Source organism: Mytilus edulis, chromosome 6 (assembly GCF_963676685.1).
Source record: "Mytilus edulis chromosome 6, xbMytEdul2.2, whole genome shotgun sequence".
NCBI lineage: Eukaryota > Metazoa > Mollusca > Bivalvia > Mytilida > Mytilidae > Mytilus > Mytilus edulis.
This window is the reverse complement of record NC_092349.1, coordinates 54,270,437-54,284,732: the sequence shown is the minus strand read 5'-3', so window position 1 is coordinate 54,284,732 and position 14,296 is coordinate 54,270,437. Positions and strand designations below refer to the sequence as shown.

Here is a 14,296-nt window from a genome sequence, read left to right as displayed (position 1 = left end):
GGACAAAAAAGACAAACAGTAGTACAAAAACAAAACATTGAAATCTAAAGACTGAACACAAACCCCCTAAAAAAACGGAGGTGATCTCCGATACTCGTCGTGTTCCTCATGTAAGAACAAATCCATCAATAAGTCTAACTTGGTAGGTCAGATTCAGGAAAAACAGGACGGGATTGTGGTAACGACAATTTGACCATATTCGTCGTCATATGTAAAACAAACATTACACTACTATCATCCAACTGCTGATGGCGTCTGTAAAATTGTAGAAGAAATGATTTCAACTTCACAACTTTGAACTCTCGGTTTGAAGGCTTCTTATTGAGCAGCGAGCCTCTCTCAAGGAAATCATGATAATAAATGGAAGCCCTGTAAGGTCATATCAAATGGGAGATATATACCTCATATGCTGGAGCTGCTGGAATGTTGTTATAAAGAATTAGAAGGCTCACAATTTGGAAGCTGAAATCATGTCTTTTGTCGTGAAGTTTGTTCTCAACCGACCCTAATTGTGTTTTTTTTCTTCTTTCATTCGTATGATTATCAATGTGACCTCAAAGTCTTTCTCATATAGAAAAGCTTTTTGGACTCGGCAAACTTATTACTGGAACAATACTCTTCCAGATAAACGGTGTGGTGTAAACATAATTTTATCTATTGAGTCTGTTCTATGCACTAAAACATGTAAATAAACTCATCATAGATACCAGGAATGAAATCTTATAATTACGCCAGACACGCGTTTCGTCTATAAAAGACCGATCAGTGACGCTCGAATCAAATAAGGTTAAAAGGCAAAATAAAGGACAAAGTTGATGAGCATTGAGGACCAAAAATTCCTTCAAGTTTTGTCAAATACAGCCAAGATAATCTATTCCTGAGGTGAAGCAATTTCAATTTATGTTACTAAATATCTATTTCTTTTCTCTTTTTATTTCAGTAATTTTATCAGGCCAGATTGTATAATTGGAGGAATATATCAAAGCATGATAATGTAATAAACTGCCAGAAACTGGAACTACGACAAGAAATCAAGATTGAACCATTTCAATTGATAATTCAAATTTCTGTTAGTACATCCCTAATGTGAAATAAGATGCCAAATCCAAATGGCAAGAAAATCTTAATAAATATGTATCTTGAATTTTACGACCTTTTTTAACAAGTTTCTACCTAACAAGCGACATAACTGAAATAGCAAGCACATGTTTAACCTGCTTTCCATTTGAAGTGCTCTTATATATACAAGTAAGTGGTGGTCATCTTGTAGGTATATCGTCAGGTTTGCATTGTGTGTTTTACTGTTTAAACATATAACCTAAAAAAAACAATTAGGGAAGTTTATGTGCATGGGAGACTGGATAAAAGTTATCACATTTGCGCTGTACAAAGTCTGGCTATCTCTACCATTGTTGGTTGTCTTTGTTTATACGTTTTTTGTCAGGAGTGAGGTTTTGGTGGTTGCTGTTGTCCTACATATATGTACCTTCAAATATATTTTGTAGTTGCTAATATATATCATATGTTTTGATAACTACCGGCAAAAGATCAGACGCCAAATGTGCTAAAGGACGATTATATGATTATCGAGGAAGGTTGGAGCAGGAGGATTTTTGAGGATGGAATATTTATTTATTCTAGTAAGGCTAATTCATTTTCACTAATTACATACACAACTATTTTTTGCAGTATAATGTGTTATTATTTAAAAAAAAAAAACGTTCGTTGTCATCCTATTGTCAAGTTATTCTGGTCAGAATATTCATTAAAAAAATCATCCTTCCCACCACCATCACCATGGTTATTCCCTTATATATATGTCACAAGTCGTTATTTGCGTTTAAGGGTCAAATTCGCTACTTGGATAGTTTAAAGATGCTGTATTCTTAAACCGAAGTGCAACAATATCTTGCATTGACAATTCGTCAAACTTGATATTAGTGGAGCAATGACCACACATTTAAAATGAATTTAAAATCTATGGTGTGAGTTTTTTCCCCAACTACCCTAAGAAAATCATCCTATGAATTTATATCTATGTTATTGAGAAGCAATAACCGTACATTTACAAGGATGGTAACATATTGGTGTCTGTTGTTTTTTTTCAATCGCACTTAAAAAGCATCCTGTGAATTTATATGTATGCTACTAAAGACGCAATGTCCATACTTTTATTACAACGAACGTAACACCTTAGTGTGTTGTTTTTTTTTCCCAACCGCACTTAGAAAAGCATACTGCGAATGTCTTAATGTAACATTCGGTATGTTTTTCGACCGCACTAGGAAAAGCATAGCTTGGATATCTTTTCTAATATTGGAAAATACAATAACTTAAAATTAACAAGTAAACATTTTGAAATCTTGGTCACTGCACTGCAGAAACAAACTGTAATGCTTGTGACGGAATTAGAGTCTAGTTGTTAACAGACCACAGAACCATGTGAAAAAGGGAGAATAAAGATACAGATTAATCATAAAAAAAGTGGAACACAGAATAACAGTTTGCTTAAATATAACGAATAGAGAATAATGGACAAAATGAATTCGGAAATGAAGGACCCCATTCAGACACTCCGCAGTTATCTGAATGATAATTATAACCAAAGATAAATAAGCACTGACGAGACTCCAAAATTGGTACAAGCACATGGATATGTGGCGATCTTAACCTTTTTTAATTGAGATCTGAACTCCTCTCCTATATGAACTTGATCAGTACAAAAATGAAAGGAAAAAGTAAGAACGTACAACACAATCAATCGTTTTAGAATCTAAAGGATCGTGGGTAATTTCATTGTTCGTACCCCAAAACGGGGTCACGTCATTGGTTGAAGTCACACATTGTTTATGACGTCAATCACAACGTTTGGGAATACACTTTTGAAAATACTACGGCGAATTATTAAAGATGGTGTACTAAAATTTACTCGTAACGAAAAACTCAAGTACAATAGAAACAATGCTTAACATTTACGTACAAAATAATCAAGTTTAACTTTAACAGTTACATTCGCAAGGTCAAAGTGCTTTTCCTGATGATGTCCCTCTCTCTAATATCGGTCGTTGTTCTTCAGAATATATTTCCCACAGAAAGTCATAAAATGGAGAAAAACAAATAATGCTCGTGTAGAGAGAGTTTCACGCTCTCTGCACGTGTCGAACCCTTACAAAGAAGTATTATTGAACTGTGATCAACAATGACGCAATAATTGAACTCCACAAGGGTGACTGGGGAAGAGAAATATGGTCACGTTCGTCTTTTCCCGACAGCCAGTTGAAACCTTGTAAAAGAGGGGCGTCCGTTCGGTTGTGCGGGATGTACAAATACGCAGCCTCGTATGGTCAGAATTGTGACAATAAATCCGAAGCCTTGCTCTCTGCACGTTGAGCACCCTCGCAATAACTATTTTAGGGATCCGTAGGTAACCACTTGCAAGGCAAAATGACTGTCCCTATCCAATATATACTCATTTTTCAGTGGCAGTCTAAATTTTAACGACCTTAATCCATAACGGCCTCTTATTATAGGACCTACCTAGGTATTTATGGTTAATTTGTTGTCGTCCTTAACATGCATAAAATAACAAAACAAACACTCACGTCAGATATATGTTTAAAAATATCAGTAATACAGCAGTCAACGATGTGCTATAATCCTTATCACTAAAAAAAACATACACACATGTAAATGTGTTTGTGGTAGTGTTGTTAACGGTTAACCATCGGAAGGACCCAATATCGAATACCAAAAAAAGCTTACCGATTAACCAGACTTTTTATCAATTTTGATAGACTTGATATAAATGTGTATTGAAATCATTAAATAAATTTGTGTTCTATCTAAAAAATCATCATCGTGGTAATTAATCTGGCAGATCAATCGTCCAGTATATTGATTGCTATTGTTATTAAAAAAAACTGAGACAATTTGGCTGTCAGTTGGGGCAAGATCTTAAGTAAATATAATTAGTATATAATACATGGTTTTTTTTAACAAAAACTTCAAATCAGTAATCGGTTTAAATTTTACAATTTACTTAATTAGTTTATTTTTAATATAATATTGAATAGACCTACATCTAAATGCGCTATCTAAACCGTCAGGCTTTGTCATACGTTAAATGGAATGCCAGTTCAAAAATTGTTAAACGCAAATCGATGTAATCAATGTAAACTTGATGGTATACAAGTAACAGTTAATATCATGTAACAAAATTGGATGAATGCAAATTTGATGATTTCAATTGTCTTCTAAAACAAAATCACCTAATACAGACTCTATTTTAAAAGAGTAAAATCCATTTTATTCCTTTTTATAATCTTTTTCAATGTTTACTATAAATGAATGAAGATTTCATAAAGAAACACACATTTTTTACAACATTCCATGTTTTTATTCTTATAATTGATAAAACTTACATTAAATGTTTGGGAAATTTCCCAAAATATATGAAAGTTTTAAAATATTTGTGGTAAAAATGTATATATGACAACTATTTATTCGGGAAATGTCCCGAAATCATTTTCAACATTAAATTTTATGACATATATATTGGCAAAGTGTTTGAACAAACAGATCTGAAACACATTTCGGGAAATATCCCGACAAAAATAAACTAATTACAAAATGTATAACACAGATGTCTTTAAATATTTTCGGGATTTATCCCGAAAAATCAAATGTATATGCTAGGTCTCATGACTAATAATTTCTTTCAACATTTCGGGAAAAATCCCGAAATCATTTTCAACATTAAATTTTATGACATATATGTTGGCAAAGCGTTTGAACAAACAGATCTGAAACACATTTCGGGAAATATCCTGACAAAAATAAACTAATTACAAAATGCATAACACAGATGTTTTCAAATATTTTCGGGATTTATCCCGAAAAATCAAATGTATATGCTAGGTCTCATGACTAATAATTTCTTTTCACATTTCGGGAAAAATCCCGAAATATAAATCTAATTTGATGCATAGATTTTTTTTACCCATTTCGGGAAAAATCCCGAAATAAAATCTACAAGCAAAAATTACGCATTTTGATTTATTAAACATATTGAGAAAAATCCCGAAAAAAAAATCTTTGAGATTTTACAACACAGAATTTTGATACATAAGAAATTTTTTATGTAAACTTGTTTCTAACATTTATTGAAATATTCATAAAACATATGTCTCACTTAAAAAAATTTTTTTGGATATTATGTACAACCATACTTTTCATTACATTTCAGAAAAAGCTTTTTCTAAGAAATATAAAGGTTGCTCTATATTGCATCACATTTGCAGCATGCTAAATTTGACAAAGTGCATATAACAGGTTAAACATACAAAATAAAATTCCATTAGTCTGATTAGAATAACTTGTTTTAAAAATTATTTCTGAATTAAAAAGACTAAGAATGCATATATATGCAATTACTATGCTCTAGTTAACTAATAAGCTCACATATAGAACAACAATCATGACAATGTTTACTAAATAGTGGTTGCATTTAAGGAGCTAAAAGGCACCAACAAGATTTACAGGATGTATACCTATACAAATAAAATGATATTGCAATATTACATTTATACCATGTATACCAAAAGAACAGTTTGAAAGATATCAGGAAGTCTGCAGCCTTTAAACTATGTTTGTCATTCTTTTTCTTTCATTTATCTTCAAATCTGTGTCTTTTAAGACTCGCACCAATTTGTCCTCCAAGATTTCTTTGTATCCTACAAAGACAAGTCAATTCAAGTTCAATATTCTAAAGTCCTTCAGGCATATTAATATTCATGATTTTTTTTCCCCCGGACATATTTTGTTCTGTCTTATAATCATGATAATAGATGAATTTGTTATCACAGGTCCTTTCATAGCTTATACTGTATGTCATTTGTTTTCTTCAATAATTGAAGCCTTAATACTCTGATGATGTTTAAATTTTGTTCTTATAATTATTATGGCAGTTGTTTCCTTAGCAATCATACTGCATCTTTTTTTTCTAATCTGGTGTTTTCATTTTTGTCGAGCCTGCAACTTTTGTTGCAGAAAGCTCGACATAGGGATAGTGATCCGGCGGCGGCTACGGCGGCGGCGTTAGCTAACTTTTTAAAAGCTTTATATTTTAGAGGGTGGAAGATCTGGATGCTTCATACTTTGTATATAGATGCCTCATGTTACGAAGTTTCCGTCAGTCACATGTCAAATGTCCTTGACCTCATTTTCATGGTTCAGTGACCACTTGAAAAAAAAGTTCAGATTTTTTGTAATGTTGAATTCTCTCTTATCATAAGTAATAGGATAATTGTATTTGGTATATGCGTACCTTGCAAGGTCCTCATGCCCGTCAGACAGTTTTCACTTGACCTCGACCTCATTTCATGGATCAGTGAACAAGGTTAAGTTTTGGTGGTCAAGTCCATATCTCAGATACTATAAGCAATAGGTCTAGTATATTCGGTGTATGGAAGGACTGTAAGGTGTACATGTCCAACTGGCAGGTGTCATCTGACCTTGACCTCATTTTCATGGTTCAGTGGTTATAGTTAAGTTTTTGTATTTTGGTCTGTTTTTCTCATACTTTATGCAATAGATCTACTATATTTGTTGTATGGAATGATTGTAAGATGTACATGTCTAGCGGGCAGATGTCATCTGACCTTGAGCTCATTTTCATGGTTGAGTGGTCAAAGTTAAGTTTTTGAGTTTTGGTCTTTTTATCTAATACTATATGCCATAGGTCAACTATATTTGGTGTATGGAAATATTTTATGATCTAAATGTCAGTCCCACAGGTTTTATTTGACCTCGACCTCATTTTCACGGTTCATTGCTCAGTGTTAAGTTTTTGTGTTTTGGTCTATTTTTCTTAAACTATAAGTAATAGGTCAACTATATTTGTTGTATGGAAGCATTGTTAGCTGTACATGTCTGCCTGGCATGGTTCATCTGACCTTGACCTCATTTTCATGGTTCATTGGTCTTTGTTTAGTTATCTTGGTTAATGCTAAGTTTATGTGACAGTTTTTAATAAAGTTTTATACTTAGGACTATCAACATAATATCAATAATTAGTAAAGAAGGCGAGACATTTCAGCGTGTGCACTCTTGTTTGATATATATGTGTGTGTGTTACTTTACCAATTCTTACCTACAAACAAATGGGGCATTAATCGGCTCTGACAACCAAAAAATTAAAAAATTGATGTTTAACAACAAATTAAATGGGGAATGTATCAATGGATCACAGATGATGCCCACGCTTGCATATCATATAAAGTTATAAAAAGACATAACTGTAAAAGTGACTCTACCGAAAACACTTGATCTGATTTAGTGGTAATAGGTATTGTGTATAAGTTTCATAAAATTTAGTTTATGCAAACTTAATTTAGAGAAAGGAAACACAAATCCAGCAATTTTTCCATTTTCAAAGGGACATAACTCTAAAAAATTTAATGACAACCTCAAAAGTCAAACTTGATCTGTATTTTGTGGCAATAAATATTGTGTACAATTATTCATACACGTCATAGCATTTGGTTGAGGCAAGCTAATTAAAGTAAGTGAATGTAAATGAAAATTTCAGCAATCATTCAATTTGTGAAGGGGCATAATTCTAGAACGGTTAAAGTGACCCCCTTAAAATTCAAACTTGATCTTTATTTTGTGGTAACAAGCATTGTGTATAAGTTTAATTGCATTTAGTTGAGGCAAATCAAAGTTAGAGAACGGAAACTATAAATATAAGCATATTTTTCATTTGTAAAGGGGCATAACTACAGAACAGTTAAGTGACACCACCCCCTTAATACATACTTGATCTGTATTTTGTGGTAATAAGCATTGCTGTGTATTGATTTCATAGCATTTGGTTCAGAGGCAAACTTAATAAAGTTAGAAAATGGAAACAAAATTCAGCACTTTTGTTTGTTTGTAAAGGGGCATTACTCTGGAACAGTTAAAGTACATGGTGCCACAAAATCATCCCATTATTGCACAAATGTAGTTTACAAATTTGTAAACATGGATGCTAATAAACAATTGGCCAGCTAATGAGTGATTGCAATATGTATATAATATATATATATATAAATGCAACATTCAAATGTCATATAAAAAAGATGTGGTATAATTCATTATTGCCAATGAGACATTTACTCTCCACAAGAGCCCAAATGACACATAAATTAACAACTAAGCCTGCTTTACTTATGATTGAAAATTTGGCGCTTTTTTTTTTAATAATATCACATAAACTTGATCCGTGAAAATGAAGGCATGGTCAGTTTAACCAGTCAAGCAAATACAGCTTACAATCATTTCATATACCAATAAAGTGGCCTTATTGCTACATAAGTGTCTAAGAGACAGAGGATTTTATTTGTGAAACAGCACATTTTGTTAAAAATAACATATTTTTGCACAATTACAAACTTTCAAACTTACCTTTCACATCTTCCCATTATAATTTAGACTAAAAAAGACCTTGAACTTCACAAAGAACTCAGAATCAAAGACCTTTCTCTTCCTATTTGTCTAGGCTAACTGCATGTCCTACAGATATGTCAATCTGAAATAAGAACAGAATGGCATAAACCTTCATGCTGAAAATGTTCAATGTGGATTCATTATTATTCATGGGATACCAATTTTCGTGGTTTTCATTGAAACAGCTGAGTCACGAATTTAAATGTTAAACGAATTATAAATTTGCCATCGGGTTGTATACAGACTATGAAAAAACCAAACAAAACAAATACAAAATTTCTTTGATTCACGAAAATTGATACATGTGACCACAAAATTTAAATGAATCCACAGCATTATCCTTAGCATTTTTTTTACACATGAACTACTTGAAGGCACATTTATTTAATTCAAAATTGTGATATGCACTAATGGATAGATAGATATTAGAATAATTTCTATGAAATCAGGACAGAGTTAGGATTTTCACCTAAATAGGTGGATATTGGATCAATTTCTATGAATTTATGTCTAGAAAAAGAACAAAGTTGAAAATAGATAAAATATATCATTCATTACGAATAATCAATCGAATTCTTAAGCAGAAAACTTCAAACAATATTCAGGAAATACTGGAATCTTATCAAAATAGATTCTACAATAGGTGACAAATTCAATAAAAACCTATCAATAGGATTCAAAAGATATAGAAACATTGGTGAATTAGTTAAACAGCTATAAAGAATTTAACTGTGCAGAACTAATTAATGACATTAATGTAAACAACACATGTAAACTGTAATTCGGATGAAGACACTTCTTTACTATGAAAAACTTAAATTAGCAGGGGCCCAATCGCCAATGGCCCCTATAATTGGTGTGGGCTACTTAAATTTCTGCTTTTCTATATTCGACCATTGGAAGAAAAATGAAATATAATACTTCCATAAAAAAAAAAAATCAAAAATCAAAAAACCGAAGAAAAAAATATTTGGTAATATATTCTTTCAAGGGCAATAACAGCTTTGAAGGATCAATTGGCTTTTTAAATAATATAAGTCCTATTCCAAGATCTTACTTTGCTGAACATATTTATCACTTAAAAAAAAATTAAAATTCCTTCTTTCTATTATTATAGTTGCAAAAAAACATCACTTTTGGTAAAATAATTTCTTAAGGACAAAAAATCCTATAAAGGATCAATTAACTATTTTGGTCATGATGTAAGCTTATTCGCAGATCTTTAACTTAGCTGAACAATAAATAAATGTCTCTACATCTATCATACTTCCTGCATGAAACTTGAAATTCTGCTAAAATTTTGTCTTTCAAGGGCAATAACTCATATAAGGATCCACACTACTATTTTGCTGTTTTAAATTTATCTTTATGATATCTATAATTGTTTTCAATATGACAATCATTGTTAACAAGAACATATATATAACATGTATAAATTGTGGGAACTTGCTATTGCAGGAGCAACAACTTCAAATAGCCAAGGGTTTTCAAGATTGGTCTTAATTTTAAAGGCAGATTAATCTTGAAATGCTACGTTAAATATTAAAGTTATTGTTTTTTACCAAACTATGCAGTGTTTCTTAATTAAAGGACAAGATAACAAGAGTCTCTCAAGAGCCTGAATCGCTCATCTGTATTTCAGAGAAGATTTTTAAATGTTATATATAATTAGCAAACTTGATCAACAAATTGTGTAAAATTGACTTTAAAGGGCAATAACTCCTTAAGGGGCCAATTAACAAAACTGCATTTGACCAGTATGTTCTATTTTTAGCCATGGCGTCCATGTTTGTCAATGGATCAAAACTTCGGATACAATTTATAAACTAGATACCCTTAGGAACATTTAGTTAAAGTTTGAAGGTACATGTATTTGGCCCAGTAGTTTCAGAGGAGAAGATTTTTTAAATAGTTTACGACGACAGACGACATAGGACGCCAAGTGATGGCGTAAGCTCACATCAGGCCCTTTGGGCCTCACTGAGCTAAAAATTACAAAATATATACTAGATACCTTAAGGATCATTTAGCCAAATTTTGGTTAAAATTAATTAATTACAGTAGTTTCAGAAGAGAAGATCTATGAAAAAGTGTACACCAGACATTAATGGATGATTCAACAATTAATGCCAAGAGATGGCAAAAGCTCACATGGCCTCTTAGGTCAGGTGAGCTAAATAGAAAATAAAACTTTTGACCAACAAACAAAAAATTATAAGTCAGGGGCATTATTTAAACATTAAGTAACATTTAAAACTGCCTATATAAGATATGTTGAAAACCAGGCTATTTTCAATACTACTTATATATTAGGTAACTTTTCTAAATATTATTTTTATAGGTGTCCAAAAATGCAGATTTTTCTAGCTTTAACAAATTTTCACAGTCATCTGGTTATTTTCCCCATGAAATATAAATTTCTTCTGAAACACTAATTAACTTGCTGATGCACTTAATTATCACTTATCTTTCATATGGATACTTCTGGGTAAATTTAGATTGGTCTCTTCACATGCTTCAGGGACTATTAAATTATCATTTTCCTCCAAAATCTTAAAGGTAGACTGGTATAAATAGAAAGTTAACATACTTGTGAATTAATTAAGATTTCAAGTTATTTATAACTGCTAACCCAAATCAACTACATGTGTTTCTTAAATAAGTGTTATTACTAAAAAAAATTAAAATGTATAAAATAACTTTTAATTCAAGTAATGTTTTTGTCATTATAAACCTTTATCTCCATACTCCTCTCCAATCTAATAAATTCTTTATTTTATCATATAAAATTATATAAAAACTCATTCAAACTACATTTAATCTATGCTTCTATTCAAATTTAAAATAACTCTATTAACATGATTAAGTAATCTTATTATTTTCAAAAACAAAAATTAGTATATGTTGGGTTGATGTTTAGACGAGTTGTATATAAGTATATATATATATATAAGTAACGTGAAAAAACTACTTGTTTAGTAACGCCCCTGACTGTTTATAATTTTTCAATTTCAGGTTCTAAGTTTTGTATTTTATGTATGAATCATAGATATATTTCTTTCTCAGTTTTTCTCTTGATTATCAAAGTTTTTAATTTTGTAAATTATTTGGCCTTTCATTTTTTTTTATTGGAGATCGAGTTACTTATGAGTCTTTTGCAGACAAACTCCTGTCTGACCTAATCACAATTATCAGAGTATTTGTCATTTATGTGTTTATATTAGCAACTTTACCTGACCATATAGGAAAATAGGTATTTAGTGGGATCTTAACACGTACTTGTGATTTGGTTAAGACCGGTTTTGTTCAAAATATACGAAGAAATGTCGAAATGTTCAGGACTTAATTAAATCCGTATTTCAATAGGATGGTGCAAGCATACGATTTGTATTGCCTCTTACACTTTGAGAAGCGAATAATCTTTAACTACTTTATTCAAATATTGTGTAAAAACGTTAATTTTGAGCTATGAAAGTCAAGTGGCTCAAGTATTTTTCTGAGGAAGTTTTAAAAAATTGCAAAGAAATATTTTTACATTGGGTTAGCTTTCATTAGTCTTAACTATCTATAGATTAACAACTTTTGGTTATATTTATAATTTAGAATCATCATTGAAGGTGGGGGACGATTTCGCATATACTTAATTATATTGATGTGCCATTTGTATGCAAGAGTGACATTTCGTTGTATTATGTGCCAATTCGAAAAAGTTATGCGAGTATTCTCTCCCCTTAACAGGTTCATTATTTTATAATTAAGTTTAGGTTTCTGATATAATTTTGAATAATTACAAAATGTATTAATTCAATATATTTCAGTTTTTGTTATTGGTGTATCAAAAACATTGATGTACGAATATAATTTCATAAATTTGAAACGTTTAAAATGATTACATACCAATATAAAGAACCGTTCATCATTTTTGAAAAAGACTATGAACGAAAATCGATTTATTTATCTTCCCTTGGTGACAGATTGATTGGGAAATGAACCAGCCTAATATTATGATAATCACAGAGAGGGACCAGCAAGCAATTTTTAATTGTAGCTTATCTGAGACTACTATAACACATTTATAGTAGTCTCAGAGCTTATTCAACGTTAAAACAATTTTCCACTATAAACGAATGTTACTTTATACAAATATAAGGACTTTGTTAGCTAAATCTACAAATTTTATTAGATATTATGATTTTTTATTGCAATAGATTAATATGCTATTTATATGGCTTGATTTATTAAGGTCTAGATAGGGGTTCTGTATACATGTATCTTTATTCTTTAAGACATGTATATTAAATTGTTTTTCTTTAATCTCTATTTTTATATTTCATTTCAGCACCCTGTTAAATTTTCTAATATTTATTTAGTTTTAGTTTTCTTTCTTTTCCCTATTATTTTTTTTTTACAATTTATTCTGCACATTTTGCCTGTTATTCTCTAATTAGTAAACCCCATCTAAACTCTCATCCATGTCAAATATACTTTCAAGTGGTACATACTTGTACAAAATTCTTGAATTTTAAATTGTAGGGAATTATCAACTGGTGAAATTCAGAAACTTATTCTTAAATACTTTGCATTTAAATCAATAACAATAATGTGTCCTTAGTGAACAGATGACCCACTAGCACTATCATTTTTATATGTTTAGAGGACCATGAAATTGGGGGCAAAACTCTAATCGGATAATAAAATAAGAAAGATCATATCATAGGGAACATGTACTAAGTTTCAAGTTGATTGGACTTCAACTTCATCAAAAACTTGAAGCCAGACAGACAGATGGAGGAACAGACTCACACTCATGACTCATTAGAAAGCATAATGCCCAAAGGTGGGACATAAAACATCTACAGGCAAATATCCTTAGGTGACACGATTATTAAATTTATCACTAATGCATACAATGTATATATATACATATTTTTTAATTGATATATATTAGAATTTCTTAAAATTATAAAACATCCTTAACTTCTGTATGCCTGTGGCAAATCCAGAATTTTTTAAAAGGGACCCGTACAAATCATGCTTCAGTGATTTGATCCCTAAATAGATTAATCAAACAAAATTTTATCAAAAAGGGAATGCCCGGGTCCATTTGCCCCATCCCCCTTAATCCTCCTCAAAATAAAACTTTAAGGAGACCATACACAAAACAAAAAAAATATACAATTACAAATGTATCATAATTATAATTCGCATTAAGTATGAAATTATTACTTACAATAAAATTTTCAAAATTCTATTCCTGTATGTCATCATGGTACATTGTGAAATACAATACTAACATCCTTCTAATTATTTCACTTTTATTTACACTAATTATAAGACCTATTCCCATATTATACTTAATTAAGTCCATTGAATCAATGACATTGAATGCGGTGAGAGTATATTACATGATATATATGTATAACATTTACTGGTGTTTTTATATTTAAGTACAATACACACAACATGTACAAGTAAATGTGGCCTGTTTTTATCCAAAGATCTAGGAAGACATAAAATGAATTTCTCTTTTATTTCATTGGTTACTATATGGATTCATATTGATGTCATGACCTCATTACTTGGACATCATAAAATGTGTAGAGCAAAATAAAATGTAGTTTGAAATTCATCAAGAATACACATCTTATAACTATCTTCAATTTATTACAATATTGTTTTTGTGGTGATTTTGTGAAGAACCATGCAGTGAAAGAAAACAGTTCAAAGAAGAAAATGGCAAGTTATTTTAAAAATTACACTTTGAACTTTAGATACAGTAATATAATATAAAAAGATAATGTCAACA

At 30.8% G+C, this 14,296-nt stretch overlaps 2 long non-coding RNA genes across 2 annotated transcripts in view; one reads left to right on the top strand and one right to left on the bottom strand.

The window, feature by feature from the left end:
- Positions 1 to 4,373: 4,373 nt before the first annotated feature.
- Positions 4,374 to 14,296, bottom strand: part of LOC139527888 (uncharacterized) — a 14,291-nt gene continuing 4,368 nt past the window's right edge. The window contains exons 2-3 of the long non-coding RNA XR_011665482.1: positions 8,449 to 8,572; positions 4,374 to 5,732 (exon numbers count right to left, since the gene is read on the bottom strand). This is a non-coding gene — a long non-coding RNA (uncharacterized lncRNA). The remainder of the gene's footprint in view (positions 5,733 to 8,448; positions 8,573 to 14,296) is intronic.
- LOC139527887 (uncharacterized) overlaps positions 13,823 to 14,296 on the top strand; it is a 20,019-nt gene continuing 19,545 nt past the window's right edge. The window contains exon 1 of the long non-coding RNA XR_011665481.1: positions 13,823 to 14,226. This is a non-coding gene — a long non-coding RNA (uncharacterized lncRNA). The remainder of the gene's footprint in view (positions 14,227 to 14,296) is intronic.